This window comes from Loxodonta africana, chromosome 14, assembly GCF_030014295.1.
Source record: "Loxodonta africana isolate mLoxAfr1 chromosome 14, mLoxAfr1.hap2, whole genome shotgun sequence".
NCBI lineage: Eukaryota > Metazoa > Chordata > Mammalia > Proboscidea > Elephantidae > Loxodonta > Loxodonta africana.
The window spans coordinates 62,585,170-62,611,591 of record NC_087355.1 but is presented as its reverse complement, the minus strand read 5'-3'; the positions used below and the strand labels follow the sequence as shown (position 1 = coordinate 62,611,591).

The 26,422-nt window shown below is 36.4% G+C and overlaps 1 protein-coding gene across 3 annotated transcripts in view; it reads left to right on the top strand.

Moving 5' to 3' along the window:
• Positions 1 to 26,422, top strand: part of CSMD3 (CUB and Sushi multiple domains 3) — a 1,388,861-nt gene that overhangs the window by 1,116,566 nt on the left and 245,873 nt on the right. The window lies entirely within an intron of this gene.

Sequence of the window (26,422 nt, the reverse complement as noted above, 5' to 3'; positions counted from 1 at the left end):
GGCTGTGTATTCTTTGTTGTTTTGTCATTTGTGGGCATGATACTTTTCACCTCGTTGTCCAATGGGCAGGTCTAGCTGAAGGAGAGGGGCTGGGATGAATTGTTTGTGGAACTGACAGGGTGGGTCTGGGGTCAGTACAGGGCAGATACCAGTGGGCCATGCCTGTGCTGCTCAGGGGTGCAATGTTCAGCACACAGTGCAGATAGGCTCGGGGGGGGGGGGGTTGTGATGTGTGGAGCTAAGTCGAGTATGGGAAAGAGGAGAGAGAAAGAGGAGACACAAAAAGTGCTGAATGAACCTGTCATTTGAGTGCAGAGATGAAAAACTTAGAAATGATCAAAAAGGAAAAAAGAAAGAGAAAAAAGAATTTTTTTTTTTTTTAAAGTGCCCCCAGGGAACCCACTGGCACCAGGCCAGTGGCTCCCAGGCCTCGGGACGCAGCCCATCTAGAAGGGGCAGAAATGGCACACAGTGCCATGTATTCAGGAGACAGGAAAAGAAGGAAAGTAAAGAGAAAGGAAAAACTGAGAAATGAAGAAAAACAAAAAGGGAAAAAGGTAAACAGAAAAGAAAAATAATTAATTAATTTAAAAAAAGAAAGAAAAAGAAATGCCCCCAAGTATCCCTGAAGTGACTGGTGAAGTAGCTCCCAGGCCTGGGGGCACAGCTCATCTAGAAGGGGCAGAAATGGCACACAACACCAGATATTCAGGAGACAGGAAAAGAAGGAAAGTAGAGATGGAGGAGAAATAGAAATGGGAAAAACAAAAAGGAAAAAAAAAATAAAGTAAAAAAGGAAGAAATGCCCCCAGGGATCCCACCTGCTCAACTGTGCAGACCAGGGAAGTAGCTCCCAAGCTGTGCAGTACAGTCTGGCTAGAAGGGGGCAGAGATGGTACACAGCACCAGATATTCAGGAGACAGGAAATCAGGGTAAGCAGAAAGAGACGAGAAACTGAGAAATGAAGAAAAAAAAAAAGAAAGAAAGAAATGCCCCAGGGAATGTCCACTGACATGGCTGCGCAGACTGGAAGAGTGGCTCCCAAGCTGCACAGTACAGCAGAGCTAGAAGGGGCAGAGATGGTACTCAGTGCAAGGTATTCAGGAGACAGGAAAAGAGGGTAAATAGAAGGAGAAACAGAGAAATGAAGAAAAACAAAAAGGAAATAAGAAAAAAAAAGACACAGGGATCCCACGAGCATGGTGGCACGGACTGGGAAAACAGTTCTCCAGCGGAGAGACACTTTACAGCCTTTCAAGAAGAAGCAAAGGAGGCCAAGCAGGGGAATGAAGGATAGGGGGTGGGAAAGCATGTATCTCTGGTTACTGCATTCTCTGTCTCCTACTGGGAGCTCTGTAAAGCTGTTTTCCTGCACTCCCTGTCCTCCAGTCTGTGACTGGAGTCCAATATGGTGAATTCGTATTCTGTTAGCTGATAACAGACCTTCGATCCATATCTCTCCTTGCTGTCTATTCTCCGTCAGTGATTGGTTGATATCTTTATCTCTTCATTTGACACTCAGGGTTCCATGATTGACATTTGTCTCTGTTTTACTTAGTTTTTCAAGTCTTTGCTGTGGAGGGATGCCCATATTGGTTCTGGCTCCTCTCCATCCAAATTTTTAACCAACTATGTTTTAAGTATTTTCTTATGTTAGTAAATATTCTTCAACATCATGATTTTCAATAATTGCATAACATTTATTCCACTGCATATTTGTACCAGAGCTTATTTAACCAGATCTATAATGCTGGACATTCAAGTTGTCTCCCTTCCCAGCTTTTTTTGACATTCACAAATATCATTGTGATAAACAATATGAGTATTGGCTGCATCTCTGATTAGTTTCTAAACCTGGTTGCCAGCAGAGGAATTACTAGATCACAAAGCATGCACTTGTTTGAGACTCCTGATACATATTTCTGAATTGTTTTCCAGAGGGGTTTAGGCAATTTATAATCCTACTCAAAGTGCAAGAAATTCCCCAAACCATACCATTTAGGTAGAATTTGCAGGCCAGCCAGCTACAAATTAGAAGCACTCCTTACAATTAAAATGTCCACAAAAAAAGACATTCAGAAGGAACCTCATGGGATGCCTGTACCTAGATGAAATCACTACGCTCTTTCCTCAACTTTGCTATTTCTAAACCAAGGGTTGAAGAGGCCCTGAGGGACTCAAGTTCTCAGCCATACTTTTGAGATCCTTTTATATAAATCAGATGAAATTTTATTAATTGACAACAACAACAAAAAAAAATATGTGACAAATAAGCCAGAATATCCTTTTTTTTTTTTTTTTTATCCATTTTAGTAAGCCTATGCATTGTCTTCTTGACTGGAAATTCTTCTTAGAAAACAAATAAACATCTGAAGATTACTTTTGAGTACAGAATCATAATACAAAACAACTGAATTATGGTAATGTTACCTTTTCCAACTAGGAGAACCTAAAATATACTTTTTTGCTATTGATTATATCTTCACATTGCTTGACAAACCATTACTTTTTGGCTTTCATTTTCTACTCTGCAAAGTGAGGGTCACTTTCTGCTTATGGCATCTCAGTTTGGGCAGTTATCAATCTGTGAAATTATGGCTTATATTATTTGAGGGTCACTTTCTGCTTATGGCATCTCAGTGTGGGCAGTTATCAGTCTGTGAAATTATAGCTTATATTATTTAACATTAATTTTTTTTCACCTTGGTATTTTAAAATCGTTCTATTACCGTAAGCAGAGTTACAAAATCATAGCTGGATATTCACCACCATACCAACTTCTTCAGGTTGTTTCTTTCTTATCAGCTTTCTGTTCTAGAAAGAAAAAATTTAACACCTCCACATTCTGGCAATTCAGATTTTTGTGATATGCACCATTTTACATACTGGTTATGATATAAGGAAACATAATTAATTTTATGTTTCATTTTTCAGAGATTATATTAACCTTTTATAATGTGATTCTTAAGTTTGTAGAGAGTCTAATATTTAAATCTGGCTTCCAATCTTAATATAACTATGATATTGTATAAGTTTACCAACCTCTCTAGGCTCAGATTCCTCATCTATAGATGATGATAATAAACTTAGAGGGTTATTGGGAGAATTAGATAGGGTTATTCATGTTAAGTGTTATATACAAAAACCCTGAATAAAAATAAACTCAATAAACATAAAATATGATTATTTCTATTTCCACACAATGAAAATGATCAAATCTTTAATTTCCCACATGTTTGAAAGAAGGTCTTCAATAATTTATATGGGTTTCATGAAACTTTAAGAGCAAATGGTATGTGACATAAGCATTCTGAAACATAAAGTTATTTCAGATTGCTTCTAGGATTTACAACGCATGTACCTGCTTCTTATTTTAGTTTCCTGATGATTTTTTTTAATTTACAAATAAATTAAAATTTAAAGAGAACTTTATCTTTTTTATTATTATTATTATTATTTATATCTCTTTTCACTATACCAGTTATATTCTTAGTCATGTGAGGGTATATTACTAATGGGTAAGCTTTGAGAACATTTCTGTTAGAAGTTTAGAACAACAACAGCAACAAAAAGATGCCTGCAAACATTATTATTTAATATTATTTTAGAAGTATAAGATGTGAGAGCGATATATCAGTCCTGAACAGAAAATAACAAAATATCATTACTTGCAAACAATGTGAACATTTAGAAAACTCGAAGAAATAAAATGAAGTTTTAAAAAATACTAAAACTAAGCAAATAAAAGATAAATATGCTTTGGCTTTCCTTTGTAACAGTAAGAACCAGGGAGAAATATAGTTAAAACAGGTCAGTACTCTCATGATTTTGTAAAAACCTTTGAGTAAAAGATTTCCAAAATCTCTGAGCCAGCAAGTTTTAATTAAAGCTTAATTCTCAGACCCAGGTGTTTATGAATTAATTATAGCATGTAAGATGATTTTTTTTTTTCTTTAAGTATAACAAATCCTGATTGAACCTTCTTATGGAATTTACAACCCAGGTTGAAAGACAAAAATATATCCTGTATATCAATGATAGCAAGTGGAAAGCCCCCTAAGAAAGTTACCACATTTTATGTTATGTAAAGTTGGAAATATAGGACAACTTGGGTTGAGATTTGAATGGTGTCTATGCTCTTCTAATGTTCAGATGAGAGTAGGAGCACAGTCCAAAGGTTAAAAATAGTGTTTCAGGTCAGGACCTTTAATAAGGCCACTATAAAACATGATTTTTTCACTAGAGAAAGTTGACTAGGATGGTGAAATCTCTGTAAATTATTTCCTGTAAGGAATACTTAAAGGCCAGGGGTTGCAGGGAGGGGAGAGTTTCAAGGAAGGCTTAATGACAAGATAGTGTCATAGGATCTAATGTGAATGAAGTCATGGGAAGAAAATGCAGAGAGGCAGATTTTGGAACATCAAAAGAAAGGATCGTCTAGAAACTATGCTGTTCTAACAAGGAATGGTTTTCCTTACCACAGAATAAATTATCTATCAATCAAGGTATTTAAGTGGAGATTATCTCCACTTAAATACCTTGATTGATGGATAGTGTATTCTGCATAAATTGAGATGCTGACCTGTTGCTACATGTGGTTCATTTCAATGCCATGGTTCTTTAATTCTAAAGCATTAAATAGAGGAGAATACCATGAAGCAGTTGCTGTGAGTTGGAATTGAGTTGACGGCATACAATAACAACAACATGAAGCAGTATTTTATGTAAACAGTGTATACTTCAAAACACTTCTATCATTTTAAGTCTTAAATTTATGATTTGAAACAGATTACTTTCAAGAACTGATGTGTTTTCCTTTGAGACATCTTTATATCAGTTTGCAATATATGTATTTTGACTCTCTATCACATAAGATTGCTGTTTTATGAGTTAGTGCCCCCCAAAATACAAACTTTATATTTGGTGTGTATTTTTCAGTTATTAGTAAAGCTGGGTTCTTGATAGGAAATAAATGAAGCAAAAAGGAGAGAGCATTAATTCATATTCAAGTATTTTCATGTTGTGTTCTGCCTAAGTACTTTGAAACTTTTAACTAATATTTGCCACTAATAAGGTTTAACTCTAAATAGTAGCCTGTATTCATATTATTCTCTTTTCACGCTGTATTTACTTCAAGTCATGCTGTTCTAATTTTTTCTGACTTATAAGGAAAACGTTTTTTTCAAGTTATAGAAACAAATTGAATCTGTTTACTCCCCCAGTTATAGTATTTTAAAATAGAAATGTTAGACATTCTTTATTTCCTTTCAAAAATTTCTAAATTCTGAAGACAAATAGGTAAATCTTTCAAAATAATTTTCACATGATTGAGCCTGGAAAATGTAACATAAAATTATTACTGACTTAATACATGAACTTAATAATATACGATTAAAATAAAAGAGAGGCAGAAAATATTAAGGTTGCCTCTAAGAATGAAAGGAGTCCCTGAGTGGTGCAAATAGTTAACACACTTGGTTGCTAACTGAAAAACTGAAGGTTTGAGTCCACCTAGAGGTGCCTTGGAAGAAAGGCCAGGCAATCTACTTCCAAAAATCACCCCGAATTGGGAACAAAATTAGTCCCACCAATATCACATGAATTGAGAGTGAGATTTATTACACAGACAAAAATCAGGTTACAGTTTAAGCAAAAGAAACATGAATGGGTCTAGGATAGCAAATAAAACACTGTATAAAAAAAAAAAAAATCCACTCCCAAATACCCCAAACGTTCCTTTTAGTTGCTAACCAGAAACACCTTGAATATCCACCCCCTCAAATTTCTAATAATTTGGGCTGCTTTTAAGAGGGACTAGGAATTAATCTGCACTCTCAGTGTAATGTCGGAGTAGAGTAACTGATCCTAGAACTTGCTTTCTTGGGAGCCTAGTGGTAATTTTTCCTGCTAAAATTACCATGCAGTAATGTTGAGATTACAGCAATACCAATGCACACAATAAAAGCCTTTCGAATAGACAGGTGTTTATTAGACATTTAAGTCAGATGTTTATAACCTTTCTTCCCATGAAAAATTTATATAAAACTATACATACAACAGCAATAATTGTAAATAGGGCAAGGAATCTTGTAATATATTTCCTATTTTTAACTTTAAATTCTTTAAAAATTTGTAAAAATAAGCACTATATAAAGTCACTTAAAATTCCGGATAATTGCAATTTTCCAAATTACTAGTTGTGTATTTGTAGATTTAGATTGTTAAAATTACATAAACCATTTCTGCCTTTAGCAGATTCTCAAAAATAATTGTTAAATTATTTGAATGAAAGTTTAAAAACACTGTAAATTAGTACAAGAGAGAAAATACACATACATAAGGGAAGTTAGTTTCTGTCAGTTTGTTGTACTGTGGTAGCTTGCATGTTGCTGTGATGCTGGAAGTTATGCCACCATTATTTCAAATAATAGCAGTGTTACCCATGGTGGACAGGTTTCAAGAGAGCTTCCAGACTAAGACAGACTAGGAAGAAGAACCTGGGGCCTACTTCTGAAAAAATTGGCCAGTGAAAACTTTATAAAGAGCAGTAGAACATTTCCTAATATAGTGCTGGAAGATGAGCACCTCAGGTTGGAAGGTGCTAAGGTTGGAAGGCACTCAAAATATGACCTGGGAAGAGCTGCCTCCTCAAAGCAGAGTTGAACTTAATGAAGTAGATGGAGTAAAGCTTTCAGCACCCTCATTGATGAGGTGGCACAGCACAAAATAAGAAGAAACAATTGCAAACATCTGTTAGTAATTTGAACGTGAATTAGAAGTTGTTAAAAATGAAATGGAACACATAAAGATTGATATCATAGGCATTACTGAGCTGAAATGGACTGCTATTGGCCATTTTGAATTAGACAATCATATGGCCATCTATGCCGGGAATGACAAATTGAAGAAGAATGGACTGTTAAAAGGATCAATTCAAGATGTATCCTAAAGTACAACATTGTTAGTGACAGGATAATATCCATACATCTACAAGGAAGACCAGTTAATACAACTATTCTTCAAATTTACATACCAAGCCCTTATGCCAAAGATGAAGAAATTGAATATTTTTACCAACTTCTGTGATTCTGTAGTTGGAAAATACGGCCTTGGTGATAGAAACGATGCCAAAGATTGCATGATAGAATTTTGCTAGTCAAATGACTTCTTCATTGCAAATATCTTTTTTTCAACAATGTAAATGGTGACTATATACATGGACCTCACCATTTGGAAAACACAGAAATTAAATCGAGTATATTATGGAAAGGGATGATGGAAAAGCGCAAATGGTGAATGCTGAACAGACCATCAATTGCCCACATGCAAGTTCAAGTTGGAACTGAAAAAAATTAAAACAAATACATGACAACTAAAATACTACCTTGAATGTATTCCACCTGAATTTGGAGACCATCTCAAGAATAGATTTGACACACTGAACACTAATGACCCAAGACCAGGCAAGTTGCGGGAAAACATCACGGACATCACACACACGAAGAAAACAAAAGGTCATTAAAAACACACGAAAAAAAGAAAAGATCAAAATAGAAGTCGGCAAAAACTCTGAAACTTGCTCTTGAATGTAGAGTGGTAGCTAAGGCCAACGGAAGAAATGATGAAGTAAAAGTTGAATGGAAGATTTCAAAGGACACTTCAGGAAGACAAAGTAAAATATTATAAAGAAATGTGCAAAGATCTGGAATTAGAAAACTCAACAGGAAGAACAAGCTGAAAGAATGAACAGATAATTCAAACCTCGAGCTGCGATGTTGAAGGATTTTACGAGGAAAATATTAAACGACACAGAAAGCATCAAAAGCATGACGGAAGGAATATACAGAGTCACTATCAAAAGAATTGATAGACTTTCAGCCATTTAAGGAAGTGGCATATGATCAAAGACCAATGGTACTGAAGGAGGAAGTCCAAGCTGCACTGAAGGCATTGGTGAAAAACAAGGCTCCAGGAATTGATGGAATACCAATTGAGATGTTTCAATAAATGGATGCAGCACTGAAGGCGCTCACTCATCTATGCTAAGAAATTTGGAAGACAGCTACCTGGCCAACTGACTAGAAGAGATGAATATTTGTGCCCATTCTGAAGAAAGGTGATCCAACAGAATGCGGAAATTGTCAAATAATACCATTAATCTCACACACAAGTAAAATTTCCCTGAAGATCATTCAAAAATGGTTGAATCTGTATATTGACAGTGAAATGCCAGAAATTCAGGCTGTGTTCAGAAGAGGATGTGGAACTAGGGATATCATTGCTGATATCAGGTGGATCTTGGCTGAAAGCACGGAATATCAGAAAGATGTTTACCTGTGTTTTGTTGACTATGCAAAGGCATTCAAGTATGTGGATCATAACATATTATATATAACATTCCAAATAATGGGAATTCCAGAACACTTAATTGTGCTCATGGGGAATCTGTACATAGACCAAGAGGTCATTGTTCCAACAGAACAAGGGAATACTTCCTGGTTCAAAATCAGGAAAGGTGTGCATCAGGGTTGTATCCTTTCACCATACTTATTCAATCTGTTTGCTGAGCAACTAATATGAGAAGCGGGACTATACAAAGAAGAACGTGGCATCAGAATTGGTGGAAGATTTATTAACCTGCGATATGCAGATGATACAACCTTGCTTCCTGAAAGTAAAGAGGACTTGGAGATCTTACTGATGAAAAGCAAAGACTACAGCTTTCAGAATGGAGTACACCTCAACATAAAGAAAACAAAAGTTCTCACAACTGGACAATAAGCAACATAATGATAAATGGAGAAAACATTGATGTTGTTAAGGATTTCATTTTACTTGGATCTACAATCAACACCCAAGGAAGCAGCAGTGAAGGAATCAAACTACATCTCGCATTGGGCAAATCTGCTGCAAAAGACTTCTTTAAAGCGCTGAAAAGCAAAGATGTCACTTTGAGGACTAAGGTGAGCCTGACACAAGGCATAATATTTTCAGTCGTCTCATATGCGTGTGAAAGCTGGACAATGAATAAGGAATACTGAAGAAGAATTGATACATTTTATTTATGGTGTTGGCGAAGAATCTTGAATATACCATGGACTGCCAGAAATAGGAGCATATCTGTCTTGGAAGAAGCACAGAGTGCTCCTAGGAGGCAAGGATGGTGAGACTTCATTTCATGTACTTTGGACTTGTTATCAGGACAGACCAGTCCCAGGAGAAGGACATCATGCTTGGTAAGGTAGAAGGTCAGCCGAAAAAGAGGAAGGCCTGCTACAAGATGGGTTGAAATGGTGGTTACAAGAATGAGCTCAAACATTTCAATGATTGTGAGGATGAGGACCGGTCATTGTTTCCTTTTGTTGTGCATATGGTCTGCATGAGTTGGAACTGACTTGATGGCACCTAACAACAAGGGAAATTAGGACTGTTTTTGTTGGAAAATAATTTGGAGAAACTAAAAAAAAAAAAAAAAAAACTTTTTTTTTTTGCACAATAACCATAGAAAAAAAAATAAACACTTTTCATTTTGAAGCCTTCTTGACATAGGTAGATATAAGATGATCAACTTGGTTTTCAATATGTCATAAATTGGACTTAAATGTCAATCATTCTTATTTTTAAAATGCTCTTGTAGTATATCTCAAAGATTGACTTTCAGAATTACTTGGTGTGTTTATTTCAGATGAGCATTGCTATGTACACTGAAATTTCAGGGTCCCTGATTAATAAATCACTTAGCTGTTTTTTTGATTCTTGACACTCTCAAATGTTGTCAGTGGACTACTATGCTAGAGTTCTTGCCATCCCTAGTAACACTTTTGGTGCCTTGCAGAAAGATTCATAGTTGTTTAAATTAAAAAAAAAAAAAAAAAGTTTCTGGGTCTACAGTCAGGGGATAAACTATAGTCAGGGGACATAGGAAACCATAGTGGTTTAAAACGGTGATAGCACATGCTTTCAAACTTTGGCCTCAGCATTTCTTAGCTATGTGTTCTAGGGTAGGTTTCCTGATTTTTCTGAGTCTCAGTTGACTCAAGAGTAAAATATTATTATAACTTTTTTACCATTATGGGCCAAGCAATTTGCCAGCCATTGGAGAGAAGAGTCATTGCCTAAACCAGATATGTTACTTATTCTTATGAAGCTTATTTTCATTGCAATTAATATGGCTGAATTAATATAAAGATAGATATAACTAGAACATTTGTTTTTATTATCTTAGCTTTTTTCCCCCCCTTTATCTGTGGACCCTGGCATTTAGCTGGGGAAGAACAACATTTACTTAGTGTCATTGCCCAAACACTGCTAAGCACTTTACATACATTATCTAATTAAATTCATACCTAAGTGCATAGCACCAGATAGGCAACCAATAAATAATGTTATGATATAATGAAGGGGAAAGAAAAAGGGAAAGAGGGATACATAATTAGAATACCAGCTACGCTAATGCATCACGAGCAAGCCAGGGACCCTAAAATATAGGGATTTTAACAAAATAGAAGCTTATTTCTTGCTTGTATAACAATTCCGTGGTAGGCAGAAGCTACAGGACTGCTCTGCTCTGATATGCCTTAGGCCAGGCTGTTGGCCTTGCCTGAGTGGTTGAAGCTGACTCACCCACATCATGATGTCTACATTGATACCTGTGGGGAAGATGAAATGGAGGAAACTGAGGCAAGATATTTCTTTTTAAAGATGAGAAACAGAAGTTGTACACACCACATCTGCTTATGTTCTATTGGTAGTATTTTAGGCACATCAGGCTGTGGGATTCCCAAGAATGTAATCACTAGCTGAACATCCATTTCTCCTAAAAACTAAAAGGGCAAAAGAGAAATTGCATATTGGGGGATACTCTGATGTCTTGGCTTCAAGGTAAAATAGATGAAAGTGGAGGAAAAAGATACATGTGAGATAAAAGTCAAAAGCACTCGTTTTTTATATGGGGATATTTATGGTAAGGAATTTGCCTTTGGTCCTACAGCTACCAAGTGCCAGAGTTGGGATGTAACCTCAAGTATTGCTACATTGAGGATGATGATGATGTACCCAAACCCTATACTCTTTCTACTTCAGTTCATGCCTCTGTTAAGTGTTACTCAGATGCATGAATAGATGAATATATTTAAAACTATTTGTCAAAAAATATTTCTACAGATTATGTACCTGTATGATATCATTATTGAGATGATTGCAGCGATTCTCCAAAATGGAATTATTGTTTTAAAATTATATTACCCGGAATTGGATGTTTCAAAGTGCTTACAGATATCACAGAATCTTATTTTATCACTGCAGCACCTGTGAAGCAGGCAGAAAAAGTATGATTATTGTAATTTTACATATGAGAACATTGAGACAGGAAGGTTCGATGATCAGCAAAATCAACCAGAATACAAGACAATGACTGACAGAGCCAGGACTAGGATCTATACTCCTTTCCAAAAAATTTAGCACTTACTTTGGAAAAAGTTCGGAATTTTTTTTTTGGAAATGTCATTGGAAATGTGGGGTAAATACCTAAAATGACTAAATATTCTGAATCAAGGAGTTACTAATCTGGGTTATAATTATTTTTAAATTCATTTAACAGACTTCTACTGGCCTCTTATGAGACTGTGCTGTTGAACACTAGTCATGCCAAGATGAATAACACGTGCTCCGTAACCACATTTGTCTGTGTAACACTGCCTGTATAAAATTAAGATTCCTTTTTTTTTTTCATTGGGTGGATTTTAATAAAAGAAATTTTAAAAAAAGGTAGTTGAGTTTTTCCTCACCCTTCTTTACTCTCTCTCTCTTTTTTTTTTTTTTTTAATTATTACTCTTCTAGCCCAGTTACTTTAGATATCAAACAGAAAGTCCAAGTAGAGAGTTAGAATTCTTTTTTTTTTTTTTTTTAAAGAAATGCTGAGTTTAGGACTGGTGACTGCATTCTGAAAATTCAGGTCACTATGAGACATCTAGTGAAATTAATTTAACCACTTAAGTAGAGTAGTTTGCATGAACTAAACAAAATACCACCTTAGTGACTCCCACAGAAGAATGAACAAAGCTGTCTTGGAAAAAGTATAGTCATAGTGCTCCTTAGAAGCAAGAATGGTGAGACTTTGTCTCACTTACTTTAGACATGTTATCAGAAGGGACCAGTGCGTGGAGAAGAACATCATGCTTGGTAAAGTGGAGGATCAGCAAAAAAGAGGAAGTCCCTCAATGAGATGGATTCACACAGTGGCTACACAATGGGCTCAAACATAGCAGCAATTGTGAGGATGACTCATGATCGGGCAACCTTTCATTTTGTTGTACATAGGATTGCTATGAGACAGAACCCACTGGACAGGACCTAATAACAGCAAGCATTCTATAATGGGTTAGATTTTATAATCGGAAATCAAAGTCTACCTCTAAGAAGCTCTACCTTGCTGATTAGTTCTTCTCATGAACAGAGTCACCTCATAAAATGGCTACAGCTGGTCTAGGTCTCATTCAAATGGATCACTCTTCAACTTGCATCCTATTTTTTGCCACAATAAGTGCTACGACAGTTTTCAGTGTGAATTGAAATAATGGAATAGACACAAGAAGCACATCAGAGAAAACTGATCTGGTCTTGTGGATTGTGTTGGCAGGGTTGGAGAGATTAGCAGGGATGGAAAAATCTAAGTTGACTTCCTATAGTCTGAGTTATTGAGAATATAGTTAATATCAGACTTGTTTTTGAGGTAAGTTAGAGTTTCTGTCTTTCATATGTTAATAGTGTGTCAGGTAGATGAGACACAGCAAACTGAGAACTTTAAATGAAAATGTATTGACAAGTGTTAAGTGGCGTGTAGAATAGACTATATGTAAAGTAGAAGGAAAAAGATATCCAAGCCCAAATAATTGAAGGTTTCTTTGTGGAAGAAAGAGAATCTATAATATGAGCTTGGATAAATTACTCTTTTGCCCTGAATAATACTAATATATTTACTGTGCTTACAAAATTTTTATAAGAATTGACATTATAAAGTTAGATAGCTATTGACAGGATTATTACAAAAAAAAAAAAAAAAAACTAACACCTAACAAAAGCAAAAAAAAAGTCTGCTGTATGTAAGAAAATCTTCCCATATCCAGATATGTCATTGATAAAGGTCAAATCTGTATAGATAGATATATAAAGACCAAAAACGCATTGCTGTCGAGTCAACTCTGACTCATAGTGACACTATAGGACAGAGTAGAACTGTCCCATCAGGTTTCCAAGGAGTAGCTGGTGGATTTGAACTGCTGACCTTTTGTTTAGTAGCCAAGCTCTTAACCACTGCACTACCAGGGCTTTAGATAACAAACGAGTTGCTATTGAGTCAATTCGGACTCATAGCGACCCGATAGGACAGAGTAGAACTGCCCCATAGGGTTTCCAAGGAGCAGCTGCTGGATTTGAACTGCTGACCTTATGCTTAGCAGCCAAGCTTTTAACAACTGCACCACCAGGGTAACCCAAAAAGGGCTCCAAAGAGAAGAAAATGAGATTTTATGGATTAAGCGCATGTTTGATTGAAACATTTAGTCCTGAATCCAGGGTTCTTTAATTCATCTATTCTAGTATATACTAGAGTATATACTAAGCTGCTCAGTGAACATTTACTGAGCCCCTCATCATGCCAAAGGCTATGGCCAAAGATGACTACTAAGCCAAAGTGTCTTCAATCTGTTCTCCTAAGAGAACACATTCAAATAATTGATAAAATCTTACTTTACATAAGTTTGCACTAAACTACTATTTTACTTTTCATGGAACATTTAAAATATTTAAAAATATCAGAATTTGTTTGCTTATTAGAAATGATAATAAATTGACAAATACATGGAACATGTTGGAAATAATTAAATATACTTATTTTTCAGATGCTTTCAATTATTGGTTTTAGTCCAAAAGCTATTACATTCCAACATTCTAATTTTGATAGAACTCTTCATATCCTGTATAGTACTAAATCTTACATAAATCCAGTGAATTTCATTACAGTGTAACCAGAACCTAACTTAATCAGGCTCAAATAAGAGCCCATCATTCAGCCAAGTGTAAAGTCCATATTAGATAAAGACTAGATATGAAATTATGAGGATTTTCCACTGAGCATCCAAATTTGACTATTCATAAGGACATTCAGATTCATTCAATTACCATATGTCTCTGCTTTGTGTGGATTTGTAACACATTTTATTTTACTGATACACTGATTTCATTTCCTATAATATATCAAAACTGCCAGAGTTGTGGTAAACTGAAATTACAATAGCATAAAACATCCAGATAGAACCTAGGAAGGAATAATTATTTAGTGAAAAACAATGCAGATAAAGGAGAAAGTGGCTATATAAACACAATAAAATATAACTTGCACTCGGAATTTTTTTTAAAGCAGAAAACTGCTTCTATTGTTGGAAACAGTTTATTCTAGTCATCAGTATGGGATGTAGTATATAGTCCTATAAATACTTTTATATATGGACAAAAGAAGGGGATCTTTTTCTATATACTCATGTCTTTGTCACAATAATTCTCTTTATAATTGGGGAATGACTACAACAGATATATATATATATATATGTATTTTTTTTTAATCAAAAAGAACACAGAAAAAAATTAGCCTTCCCATTCCTAGTAATACATCCTAGAGAAATAAGAGCTGCCACACAAATAGACATATGCACACCCATGTCCAGTGCAGCACTATTCACAATAGCAAAAAGGTAGAAACAACTTAAGTGCCCATTAACAGATGAATGGATGAACAAATTATGGTACATACACACAATGGAATACTATACCATGATTAAGAACAACGATGAATCTGTGAAACATCTCACAACATGGATGAATCTGGAGGGCATAATGCTGAGTGAAGTACAACACACCACCACCCACTGCCGTAAGTCAATCGCAAAAGGACAAATACTGTGTGAGACCAATATTATAAAAGCCTAAGAAAAGGTTTACAGACAGAAAAAAAAAAAAACTTCAATGGTTATGAGGGAAAGAAGGTGTGAGGAGGGGAAATCACTAAATAGATAGTAGACAAGGTAATTTTGTAAAGGGAAATATAAGGAAAGACAGCACAACTTTCACAAGGCAAAGTCATAGAAACTTCCTAAACACATCCAAACACCTTGAGGGACTGAGTTACTGGGGCTGATGATTGGGGACCATGGTCTTGGGGGACACCTAAGTAATTGGCATAATATAGTTCATAAAGAAAATGTTATACATCTTACTTTGGTTAGTAGTGTCTGGAGTCTTAAAAGCTTGCCAGTTGCCTTCTAAGATACGTCTATTGGTCCTATAATATCTGGAGCAAAGGAGAATGAAGAAAACCAAAGACACAAGGAACATATTAGTCCAGGTGACTAATGGACTACATGAACCACAGCCTCTATCAGCCTGAATCCAGAAGAACTAGATGGTGCCTGGCTACTACCACTGACTGCTCTGACAGGGATCAAATAGAAGGTTCCAGACAGAGCAAAAGGAAAATGTAGAACAAAATCCAAATTCACGAAAAAAAGACCAGACTTACTGGTCTGACAGAGACTGGAGGAACCCCTGAGACTGTGGCCTCTGGACACCCTGCTAACTCAGAACTGAAGCTACTCTTGAAGACCACCTTTCAATCAAAGATTAGACAGGCCTATAACATGAACAATAACACACGTGAGGCATGTGCTTCTTAGTTCAATCAAGTGTACAAGACCCAGTGGTCAACACCTGCACAAAAGCAAAGAGTAAGCAGGATGGAGAGGAAAACTGAATGAATGGACATGGAGAACCTGGGGTGGAAAGAGGAAGAAGGAGAATGCTGACATTTTGCAGAGATTGCAACTAATGTCACAAAAAAATTTGTGTATAAATTTTTTAATGAATAATTTGCTCTGTAACCTTTTACCAAAAACACAATAAAATTTAAAATTTTCCTTATTATGCATATTTCAATATATGCTATATTGCAATTGGCTATATACATTTTTTTTTAATTATACCTATTTCTCGAGGTGAGTACCAGCAATGCAACAATCAGTAGAGTACCTCTTAAACGTGTAGATTCTTTTGGTTTTTGTTCAACCTTAGAGTTACTTCTTTACATATTATTTTTCACTGTTTTCAAGGTTTTCTGGCATTAGCTCCTGCATAAATTTCAAAAGAGACCAAGATGACTCTCAAAGTCACTCAAGTTGACAACCATTGCTCTAGATGGGAAACCAGTTGAGGGAATGTGCCGTCTTATTTATCTTCATCTATCCCCCGATACCCAGGGCACTATTACAAATGGCTGCTAAATTTAATTGGATTAAAATTATTTTCTTCCTTTTATATCTGTAGGAAAGGCATTATGCTTTTAAATATGGAAAAATAAATAAAAAATAAAAATTCTTACAGAGTGTTTGAGAGATGGCCAAGACAGTATATTTACCAATTAACAATAACAAAATGAAAGAAAATACAGAGAAAAAAATGCACATTGTTTTCGGCATGCCATATATCAGGCACAATTCTGAGATGTGTCATAAATCACATTTTAAGCTATCTTGAAAGCACCTAAGTTAAAAAATGTGCCCCATCTATTGTTTTGTCTTAGTAAGCACTCTACTAACTGCTGTGAAAAATGATTACTTAACAAAAAATATTTTAAGTAGTTGCATCATATAGTCAAGGTTTATAAGAGTTTCTGGATTCTGGATCTGACTGCATTACAATGCATCTGAGAAATTTGACCTTAGAAATGAGTTCATGATGAATAAACAAGTTTTCCAACTATTTTTCTATTTTAAAAGGACAAGGTTTTCAGTGTTGGCATCCGCCATATATGGTATAGTACAAGGGTCAAACAGACTAGGTTTTGTTGTTGTTTTTAGATGCCGTCATGTCAGTTCCAACTCATAGTAACCCTATATTCAACAGAACGAAACACTGCCCAGTCCTGTGCCATCCACACAATCATTTTTATGCTTGAGCTCATTGCTGCAGCCACTGTGTGAATCCATTTCATTGAGGGTCTTCCTCTATTTCACTGACCCTTTGCTTTAACAAGCATGACGTCTTTGCCTAGGGACTGGTCCTTCCTGATAACGTGTCCAAAGTATGTGAGACGAAGTCTCATGATCCTTACCTCTAAGGAGTATTCTGGCTGTACTTCTTCCAAGACAGATTGATCTATTGTTTTGGCAGTTCGTGGTATATTCAGTATTCTTTGCCAACACCATAATTAGAAGGTGTCAATTCTTTTTTGGTCTTCTTTATTAATTTGTCCAGCCCTTGCATGCATATGAGACAACTGAAACACCATAGCTTGGGTCAGGCGCACCTTAGTCCTTAAAGTGACATCTTTGCTATTTAACACTTTAAAGAGGTCTTTTGCAGCAGTTTTTCCCAATGCAATCTGTCATTTGATTTCTTGACTGCTGCTTCCATGGGCGTTGAAGACTAGGTTTTAATACTGGTTTATGTTTTACTGTCTGTATAATCACGGGCAGGCTGCTTAACTCTGGGTCAGTTACCTCACATATTAAATGAGAATACTGAGACCTACTTCACAGGGTCGTTTAAAGCTTTAGAGATAATGTTTGTAAAGCACTTACACTGTGTCTGTTGTTAATTATGGTGTTATAGTTGTTATTCTTGGCATGCTTTAGCTTTCAGTGCCATATCTCTCCCCTCTCTATTCTTACCCAGGGTTCTTTAAAGAAACAGAACAAAGAGGAAGTGAGAAAGATTTATTTTAAGGAATTGGCCCACCTGATTGCAGGGGGCTGGCGAGTATAAAATGTGTAGGTCAGGCAGCAGGCTACAGACTCCTATAGACTTGTGTCTCAAAAGCTATAGGTCAAGTGACAGAAAGAATTAGGGGTTCTGGCAACATGTCTATTTATAGTCTGAAGGAAGAATGCATCCTAGAGAAAACCCCCTTTTTGCTCTTACAGTCTTCTACTGATTTGTTGAGGCCCACCCACCCACATTATGGAAGGTGATCTGCTTTACATAAGATCAACTGATTAAAAAAGTAACTATAACAGCAGCCAGACTGGTGTTTGACCAAACAACTGGCAACATAGCCTATCGAAGTTGACACAAAATTAACCATCAACCCCACCAATATATTTTCTATTTTAAAGAAAAATAACTACTTTGTCATCACATTTTCATAAATTATTTCTCTTTAATCAAATCTATGTTTAAAAAAAGAAAGAAGCATTGTCCTAAAGCTGACAAGGTTAAGGTTACTGGCCTTGCTGCCCTAAAATTTATTTATTTGAGGAACCCTCTTTAAGAAAAAAAAAAAAAAATACAAAACTATGTTGCTTTTGCAAATTTTGCAAAAACATCCTTGTGAACACGTTGCTTGCCCCCTCCCAGGGCCTTGGAAGGAGGCTGTGCAAAGAAGGATTTTCATTAGCTTTACAGTAAATGTATCTCTGCCAGGAGGATTAAAGGATAATTTTTTTTTTCTCTGTTAAGGGGTTTGTAATATCATCCTATGGAAAAGAAAAATGAACACAGTAATAATAATGATCCAGGGTTCCTATAGTAATATGTGGCATAGATTGCCAGTACTAAAGAGTCTATAAAAGAGAGAGATGAATGCAGTATGGAGAAGGAGAATAAAATGGACATACATACAAATGAGATCGCTAACAACACATAGAGTGGAATGGGACTTGCATCTATAAGTCAAACAACTGACCTCCTATGAATTACAAAATAAATGTAATCATGATGAGCATATGTCAGACATTATGCTAAGGGTTTGCGTTATTATCTCATGAAATCTTTATAACAATAGAATTCTCATTAATTTGTCTAAAGTCATCTTGTTACCGAGTGCCAGTGCTAGGTTTGCAACTCAAGTCTTTCAGCCATTACTCTTAAGTACTACTTTACGCTGCCTTGAACAAGTTCTCAAGACTGCCTTGGTATAGGTGAAGATCTCCAAGTTTGTTGCCAGCAAATGAAGGTAGTCTGGAGTTAGCATATTTGTAAACCTACCCCAAACCCTAAGAGCTATATGCCACCCACCTCATATAACAAACAAAATAGCTATTAAAATACATGCACACACTAATGGAATGTTGCAAGTAAATGCAATACAAAAAACATAGTAAACCCAAAAAACCCATTGCCATCGAGTCGATTTCAACTCATAGCGAAAACATAACAGAGATTAATAAAATAAGTAAAAAAATATTTCATCCTTTTAGCGCATTAAATCCAAAAGTTAGTAATTGTTAACTTAAGTACTTCTGAAGTCATTTGTAAAGCAAAAAATTATGATTATTGTTGACAGTTTTCTTTTTTTTTAAGTTACACATAAAAATGCACATAAATATGTTGCCAGCCTTCTCTGCCCAGAAGAACTTATATTGTGTTCCACAAAGCTAGTGAAATACATAAAAGGAAAGTCTTCATTCATTCCCAGCTGTAGATCATTTCTGCACTTGGGAGGTAGTTGTCCACAAAAACGAGTATTTCGACTTCTCAGAATATGAGCTTACTCTCTAAATTTGTTTCTAAATAAACAATGATGGTCCTCTCCTCACACCAACTTTTCTTTGAAGTGTCCAGGATTATCAGAGTAAGAATTTAAGTGGAACCACAGTTATTTTTCTATTCATATTCTAATAATAGCAAAATGCTAGTAGACAACAGTTGATAGTTTTAACAAAGACTTACACTAAATAAGATTCAAGATTGTTTTTTGTCTTTGTGTAGGAATTAATGTAGTTCAGCTAGACATACTATCACGTTGTTGTGAGCCATTGAGTTGATTCTGATACATAGCGACCCTTTATGGCAGAGTATAACTGCCCCACAGGGTTTCCTAAGCTGTAATCTTTACAGGAGTAAATTGCCAGGTCTTTTCTCCTGTGGAGCCACTGGTGGGTTCAAACCAGTGACCTTTTGGTGAGCGGCAAACAAGTGAGCCAGAGGGAAATTAATGAAGTTCAGCTAACACACGATATCACTGCAGGTTTTCAAACCTTTTTTACTGAGAGCCACATTAAGAAGTATGATTTGCATCTCAACTCAGTAAATCAGTTCATATTTAGTTTCCTTTTCTCTCTGAGATGTCCTTTGATCTATTCTATTCTATTCTATTCTATTTTACACTACTCTAATTCATTAAAATTACGATCCTTGTCCTGATCGAAAAATTTGATTTTACAAGCTATTAGAGGATCTTCACATTCAGCTTGGAAAGCACTTTTCTAAAACCTTGAGTACATAGTAAAGGGCAATAAAAAATGCAGTAGGGGTGTTTCTCTAACTCCTGTATGATAGAAAAAAAAAAAGAAAATTAACATGTAACTGTCCTTTGCTTACTACCTCCCTTGCTATATAGAAGTTGTTGCTTTACTCACCTTTTTTTTTTTTTTTTTTAATCTGCAAGAGGTATTTTTCAATTATCAAATAATTCAGTAGAGGCATGTGATATAGACTCAAGAGCAGGAGAAAAGGAGAAAGAACTGAAGAGCTGAAACTAAGGTAAAATAAAAACTCGGATGAAACTGTGGCTAGGAGAGGTGGATTCTCTAGAGAGCAGAGAAAACCTTTCCAAGCTGGACATAAAAAAAAAGGACATGAGGAGGAGAAATTAGTTTGAAGAAGAAAAAAGATGTTACTAAGCATTATCCTCTCTCTATCCCATTTTTGGTGAACTTATTATTATTTTTTTTTAATACTTGTGGTGAATATGATTCAGTATGTAATACTTCATGAATGCCTGCCACGTACCCAGTCAATCCCTGAAAAGGAACATATTGCTATAAAGTATATAGCAAGTTTCACATTCAAGTTGACAAGCATGGGTCAGCTCAAAACATTTCACCTCGTAGAGAGAGTAGATTTCACAGCTCAAGGTGGCCTTCATATATTTATTGAGTAGTACAGTCTACAGAATTAATCCATCATCTCTCTGCTTTTTAAGCTCAGTCTCTCTGAAGGAATTAAACAGTAGACGCATGCCATACCTCATCACCATTCATTTTTCTTACTGCCCCTTTGTCTAAAGTCATTACTAGCAATCTGCAACTTAAAGTACACTGTATCTTTCATGTAGAAAATAAATTACAATACTATCCTTTCACAAATTTATCCCTAAATAAGTTATAGCCTCTGCTTTATATTACCGATCAGCTTGTTGTTGTTAGGTGCCGTTGAGTCGGTTCCGACTCATAGCGACCCTATTTCTATGCACAACAGAACGAAACACTACCCAGTCCTGCTCCATCCTTGCAATCATTATGCTTGAGCTCATTGTTGCAGCCACTGTGTCAATCCACCTTGTTGAGGGTCTTCCTCTTTTCCTCTGATGTCCTTCTCCAGGGACTGATCCCTCCTGACAACATGTCCAAAGTATGTAAGACGCAGTCTCGCCATCTTTGCCTCTAAGGAGCATTCTGGTCGCACTTCTTCCAAGACAGATTTGTTCGTTCTTTTGGCAGTCCATGGTATATTCAATATTCTTTGCCAACACCACAATTCAAAGCCATCAACTCTTCTTCGGTCTTCCTTATTCATTGTCCAGCTTTCACGTGCATATGATGTGATTGAAAATACCATGGCTTGGATCAGGCGCACCTTAGTCTTCAGGGTGACATCTTTGCTCTTTAACACTTTGAAGAGGTCCTTTGCAGTAGATTTGCCCAATGCAATGCGTCTTTTGATTTCTTGACTGCTGCTTCCATGGGTGTTGTATCTAACAAGTCAAATAAAATCCTTGACCACTTCAGTCTTTCCTCCGTTTATCATGATGTTGCTCATTGCTCCAGTTGTGAGGATTTTTGTTTTCTTTATGTTGAGGTGTAATCCATACTGAAGGCTATGGTCTTTGATCTTCATTAGTAAATGCTTCAAGTTCTCTTCACTTTCAGCAAGCAAGTGCTGTGTCATCTGCATAATGCAGATTGTTAATGAGTCTTCCTCCAATCCTAATGCCCTGTTCTTCTTCATATAGTCCAGCTTCTCAGATTATTTGCTCATCATACAGATTGAATAGGTATGCTGAAAGGATACAAGCCCGATGCCCCTGATGCACACCTTTCTGACTTTAAATCGATCAGTATCCCTTTGTTCTGTCCGAACAACTGCCTCTTGATCTATGTAAAGGATCTTCATGAGCACAGTTAAGTGTTCTGGAATTCCCATTCTTCACAGTGTTATCCATAGTTTGTTATGATCCACACAGTCGAATGCCTTTGCACAGTCAATAAAACACAGGTAAACATCCTTCTGGTATTCTCTGTTTTCAGCCAGGATCCGTCTGACATCAACAATGATATACCTGGTTCCACGTCCTCTTGTGAAACCAGCCAGAATTTCTGGCAGTTCCCTGTCAATATACTGCTGCAGCCGTTTTTGAATGATCTTCAGCAAAACTGTGCTTGCGTGTGATATTAATGATATTGTTCTATAATTTCCACATTTGGTTAGATCACCTTTCTTGGGCATAGGCATAAATATGGATCTCTTCCAGTCAGTTGGCCAGGAAGCTGTCTTCCATATTTCTTGGCATAGACAGGTGAGCACCTCCAGTGCTGCATCTGTTTGTTGAAACATCTCAATTGATATTCCATCAATTCCTGGAGCCTTGTTTTTCACCAATGCCTTCAGAGCAGTTTGGACTTCTTCCTTCAGTACCATTGGTTCCTGATCATATGCCACCTCTTGAAATGGTTGTATATCGACTAATTCTTTTTGGTATAATGACTCTGTGTATTCCTTCCATCTTCTTTTGATGTTTCCAGCGTTGTTTAATATTTTCCCTATGGAATCCTTCACTCCTGCAACTTGAGGCTTCAATTTTTTCTTCAGTTCTTTCAGCTTGAGAAATGCCAAGTGTGTTCTTCCCTTTTGATTTTCCATCTCCAGCTGTTTGCATATGTCATTATAATACTTTACTTTCCTTCTCGAGTGGCCCTTTGAAATCTTCTGTTCATTCTTTTACTTCATCAATTCTTCCTTTTGCTTTAGCTGCTCAACGCTCAAGAGCAAGTTTCAGAGTCTCCTCTGACATACGTCTTGATCTTTTCTTTCTTTCCTGGCTTTTCAGTGACCTCTTGCTTTCTCCATGGATGATGTCCTTGATGTCATTCCACAACTCGTCTGGTCTTCGGTCACTAGTGTTCAATCCATCAAATCTATTCTTGAGATGGTCTCTAAATTCAGGTGGGATATACTCAAGGTCATATTTTGGCTCTCGTGGACTTGCTCTGATTTTCTTCAGTTTCAGCTTGAACTTGCATATGAGCAATTGATAGTCTGTTCCACAGTTGGCCCCTGGCCTTGTTCTGACTGATGATATTGCGCTTTCCTATCGTCTCTTTCCACAGATGTAGTCAATTTGATTTCTGTGTGTTCCATCTGGTGAGGTCCATGTGTGTAGTCACCATTTATGCTGGTGAAAGAAGATATTTGCAATGAAGAAGTCGTTGGTTTTACAAATTCTATCAGTCGATCTCTGGCATTGTTTCTATCACCAAGGCCATGTTTTCCTGCTACTGATCCTTCTTTGTTTCCCACATTCGCATTCCAATCGCCAGTAATTATCAATTCATCTTGATTGCATGTTTGATCAATTTCAGAATGTAGCAGCTGATAAAAATCTTCTATTTCTTAATCTTTGGCCCCAGTGTTTGGTGCATATATTTGAATAATAGTTGTATTAACTGGTCTTCCTTGTAGGCATATGGATATTATCCTATCACTGACAGTGTACTTCAGGATAGATTTTGAAACGTTCTTTTTGATGAAGAATGTAACACCATTCCTCTTCAAGCTGTCATTCCCTGCATAGTAGACTATAGGACTGTCCGATTCAAAATGGCCAATACCAGTCCGTGTCAACTCACTAATGCCTAGGATATCGATGTTTATGCATTCCATTTCATTTTTGATGGTTTCCAATTTTCCTGGATTCATACTTTGTACATTCCAGGTTCTGATTATTAATGGATGTTTGCAGCTGTTTCTTCTCATTTTGAGTCGTGCCACATCAGCAAATGAAGGTCCCGAAAGCTTTCCTCCATCCACGTCATTAAGGTCCACTCTGCTTTGAGGAGGCAGCTCTTCCCCAGTCATCTTTTGAGTGCCTTCCAACCTGGTGGCTCATTTTCCAGCACTATATAAGACAATGTTCTGCTGCTTTTTGTAAGGTTTTCACTGGCTAATGCTTTTCAGAAGTAGACTGCCGGGTCCTTCTTCCTAGTCTGTCTTAATCTGGAAGCTCAGCTGAAACCTGTCCTCCATGGGTGACCCTGCTGGTATCTGAATACCAGTGGCATAGCTTCCAGAATCAGAGCAACACACAAGCCCCTACAGTATGACAAACTGATTTTTTTAATTATAAAAGAAATTAATTATTCTATTCAGTAATTGGAAACCCTAGTGGTGTAGTGATTAAGTGCTATGGCTGCTACCCAAAAGGTCAGCAGTTTGAATCCACCAGATACTCCTTGCAAACTCTATGGGCTGGTTCTACTCTGTCCTATAGGGTCACTGTGAGTTGGAATCTACTCGATGGCAATGAGTTTTATTCAGCAATAAGAACTTGCCTTTTTGGTTAACCTTTAAATATCAAAACCAAAAGGAGGTATCAGGATCTAATATCTAGAAGTAATGCAGCCTTCTTTCAGCCTTACCCGTTGTCAGTCAATTGGAGTCTAAGGAAGCTGGATAATCTAACAAAGCTCATTAGCCTTAATGTCTATGTTGGTAAGGACTGTTTTGATATTAATATTCAGATTACCTTCAGAGCCGGAATTTAGGTTGGCAAATTAGGTGACTTTTAGGTTATCAATCCATAGAAGTAAAAATTGATCCTATTCCCATCTAGAATCCTCACCTAATTCCATCAAGGAGAAGTAATCAGATATGCTCACGCACACACACACACCACACACAGAAATACAGACTTAACAACAAAAGTAAGTCCCTTCTTGCCTCTAGCGACCTTTCTTGGGTACATTTGGGACAGGCTAATACAGAATACATAATACATTTTATAGTCTGTACTGTATCATCAGTCCCTAGACCAGTGAACTGAGTATTGTCTGAAATCAGCAGTTGCCATCAGTTGAAATTCTGAAACTTACCAGTGCTTGACATGGGGTGGTTTACCATGTGATTTATGTAGGTAGCTTAACATATTTCCTTAGATATTTTCTGCTTCATAAAGCTTACTTATAAATTCATATTATAACTTACATATTTTGAACATAAAAATGTACATAATTTCTATTACTTGAAAAACACGTTCTTCCTGATCCCAGCAGGGAAGTGCTGAAGAGACTTATGGAATATTGATTGGTTGGAGGGGCAAGCGGTTATCAGCAAGCTGAGGGTGCCAAGCCTTCAGGCTGGCTTTCAGCACCTGGCATTGATGGTGGTCAATATAATTGATTACATAAAGGAGTAAATTTAATCTCACAGCCTTTTCTTCCACAGGGTAATGTATCCATACTGAGAAGGTGTGAAAGGCGGTTAGGGGTTGATAATGACTGTTTTCTCCTTTTCTCCACTTGATCTAGCCTCTGTTACCTTTTCAGTGAACCACTTCATAGACAATTTTTAGATTTGTTAGAGGGAGGGAGTAATGAAAGGGGAAAATAGAGAATTGGAGTTGGACTATTTATTTTAAAGGGATCCCAACCTGGTGTATATAGTACAGGCTTTCTCATTCAATAAAATTTTCTTTTCCCTCCTCCCTGCCTTAGACATAGAATGAAGCCTAGAAACATTCTAAAGGCTTCTGTAAGAAGATTTTATACTGGTCTCACTTTCAGTAAACAATTGATATTCCATTGGCATTAGAAATGTATAGCTATTGCTTAGAACTAGATTGTTACTCTGTGTTGTTTTAACCTTCTCAGAACACCCCCCTCCTTTTTTTTCATAATTCTACCTGTTAAGTACTGAAACATCAACTTTTAATTCATTATATCCCTGTAAAATACACAGGAGGGTGGCTTCTCGGTGATTTATTGAGAAGTCATTGATCATTTCTAAAGTTTAAGTTCTTTATCAAAAGGAGTAAAAAGTCCCTGGTGACTTATTCCAGCAGAAGTTAAGTTACAAACTTCCATGTTTGTAAATGAGTTTATTGTTTAGGAAATTTCGTGTCATAAATTTTTTTTTTGTTATAAATCCTCTCTGTATTATTAAAGTTCAATGCAATTTTAGGTCATGTTTTCTACAGTTTTTATGATTAACCCCAATTTCTTTTGAAATTCTCTGCCTAAGATAAAATTCATACAGAAGGAGCCATATGAAGCCAGCCATTATAGCTTTTCATACTGGTAATGACAAAAATGTTGTTAGGTGTACCTTTATGCTACCCTATCATACCCCAGAGTCATAGTACTCATTTCATATGTGTA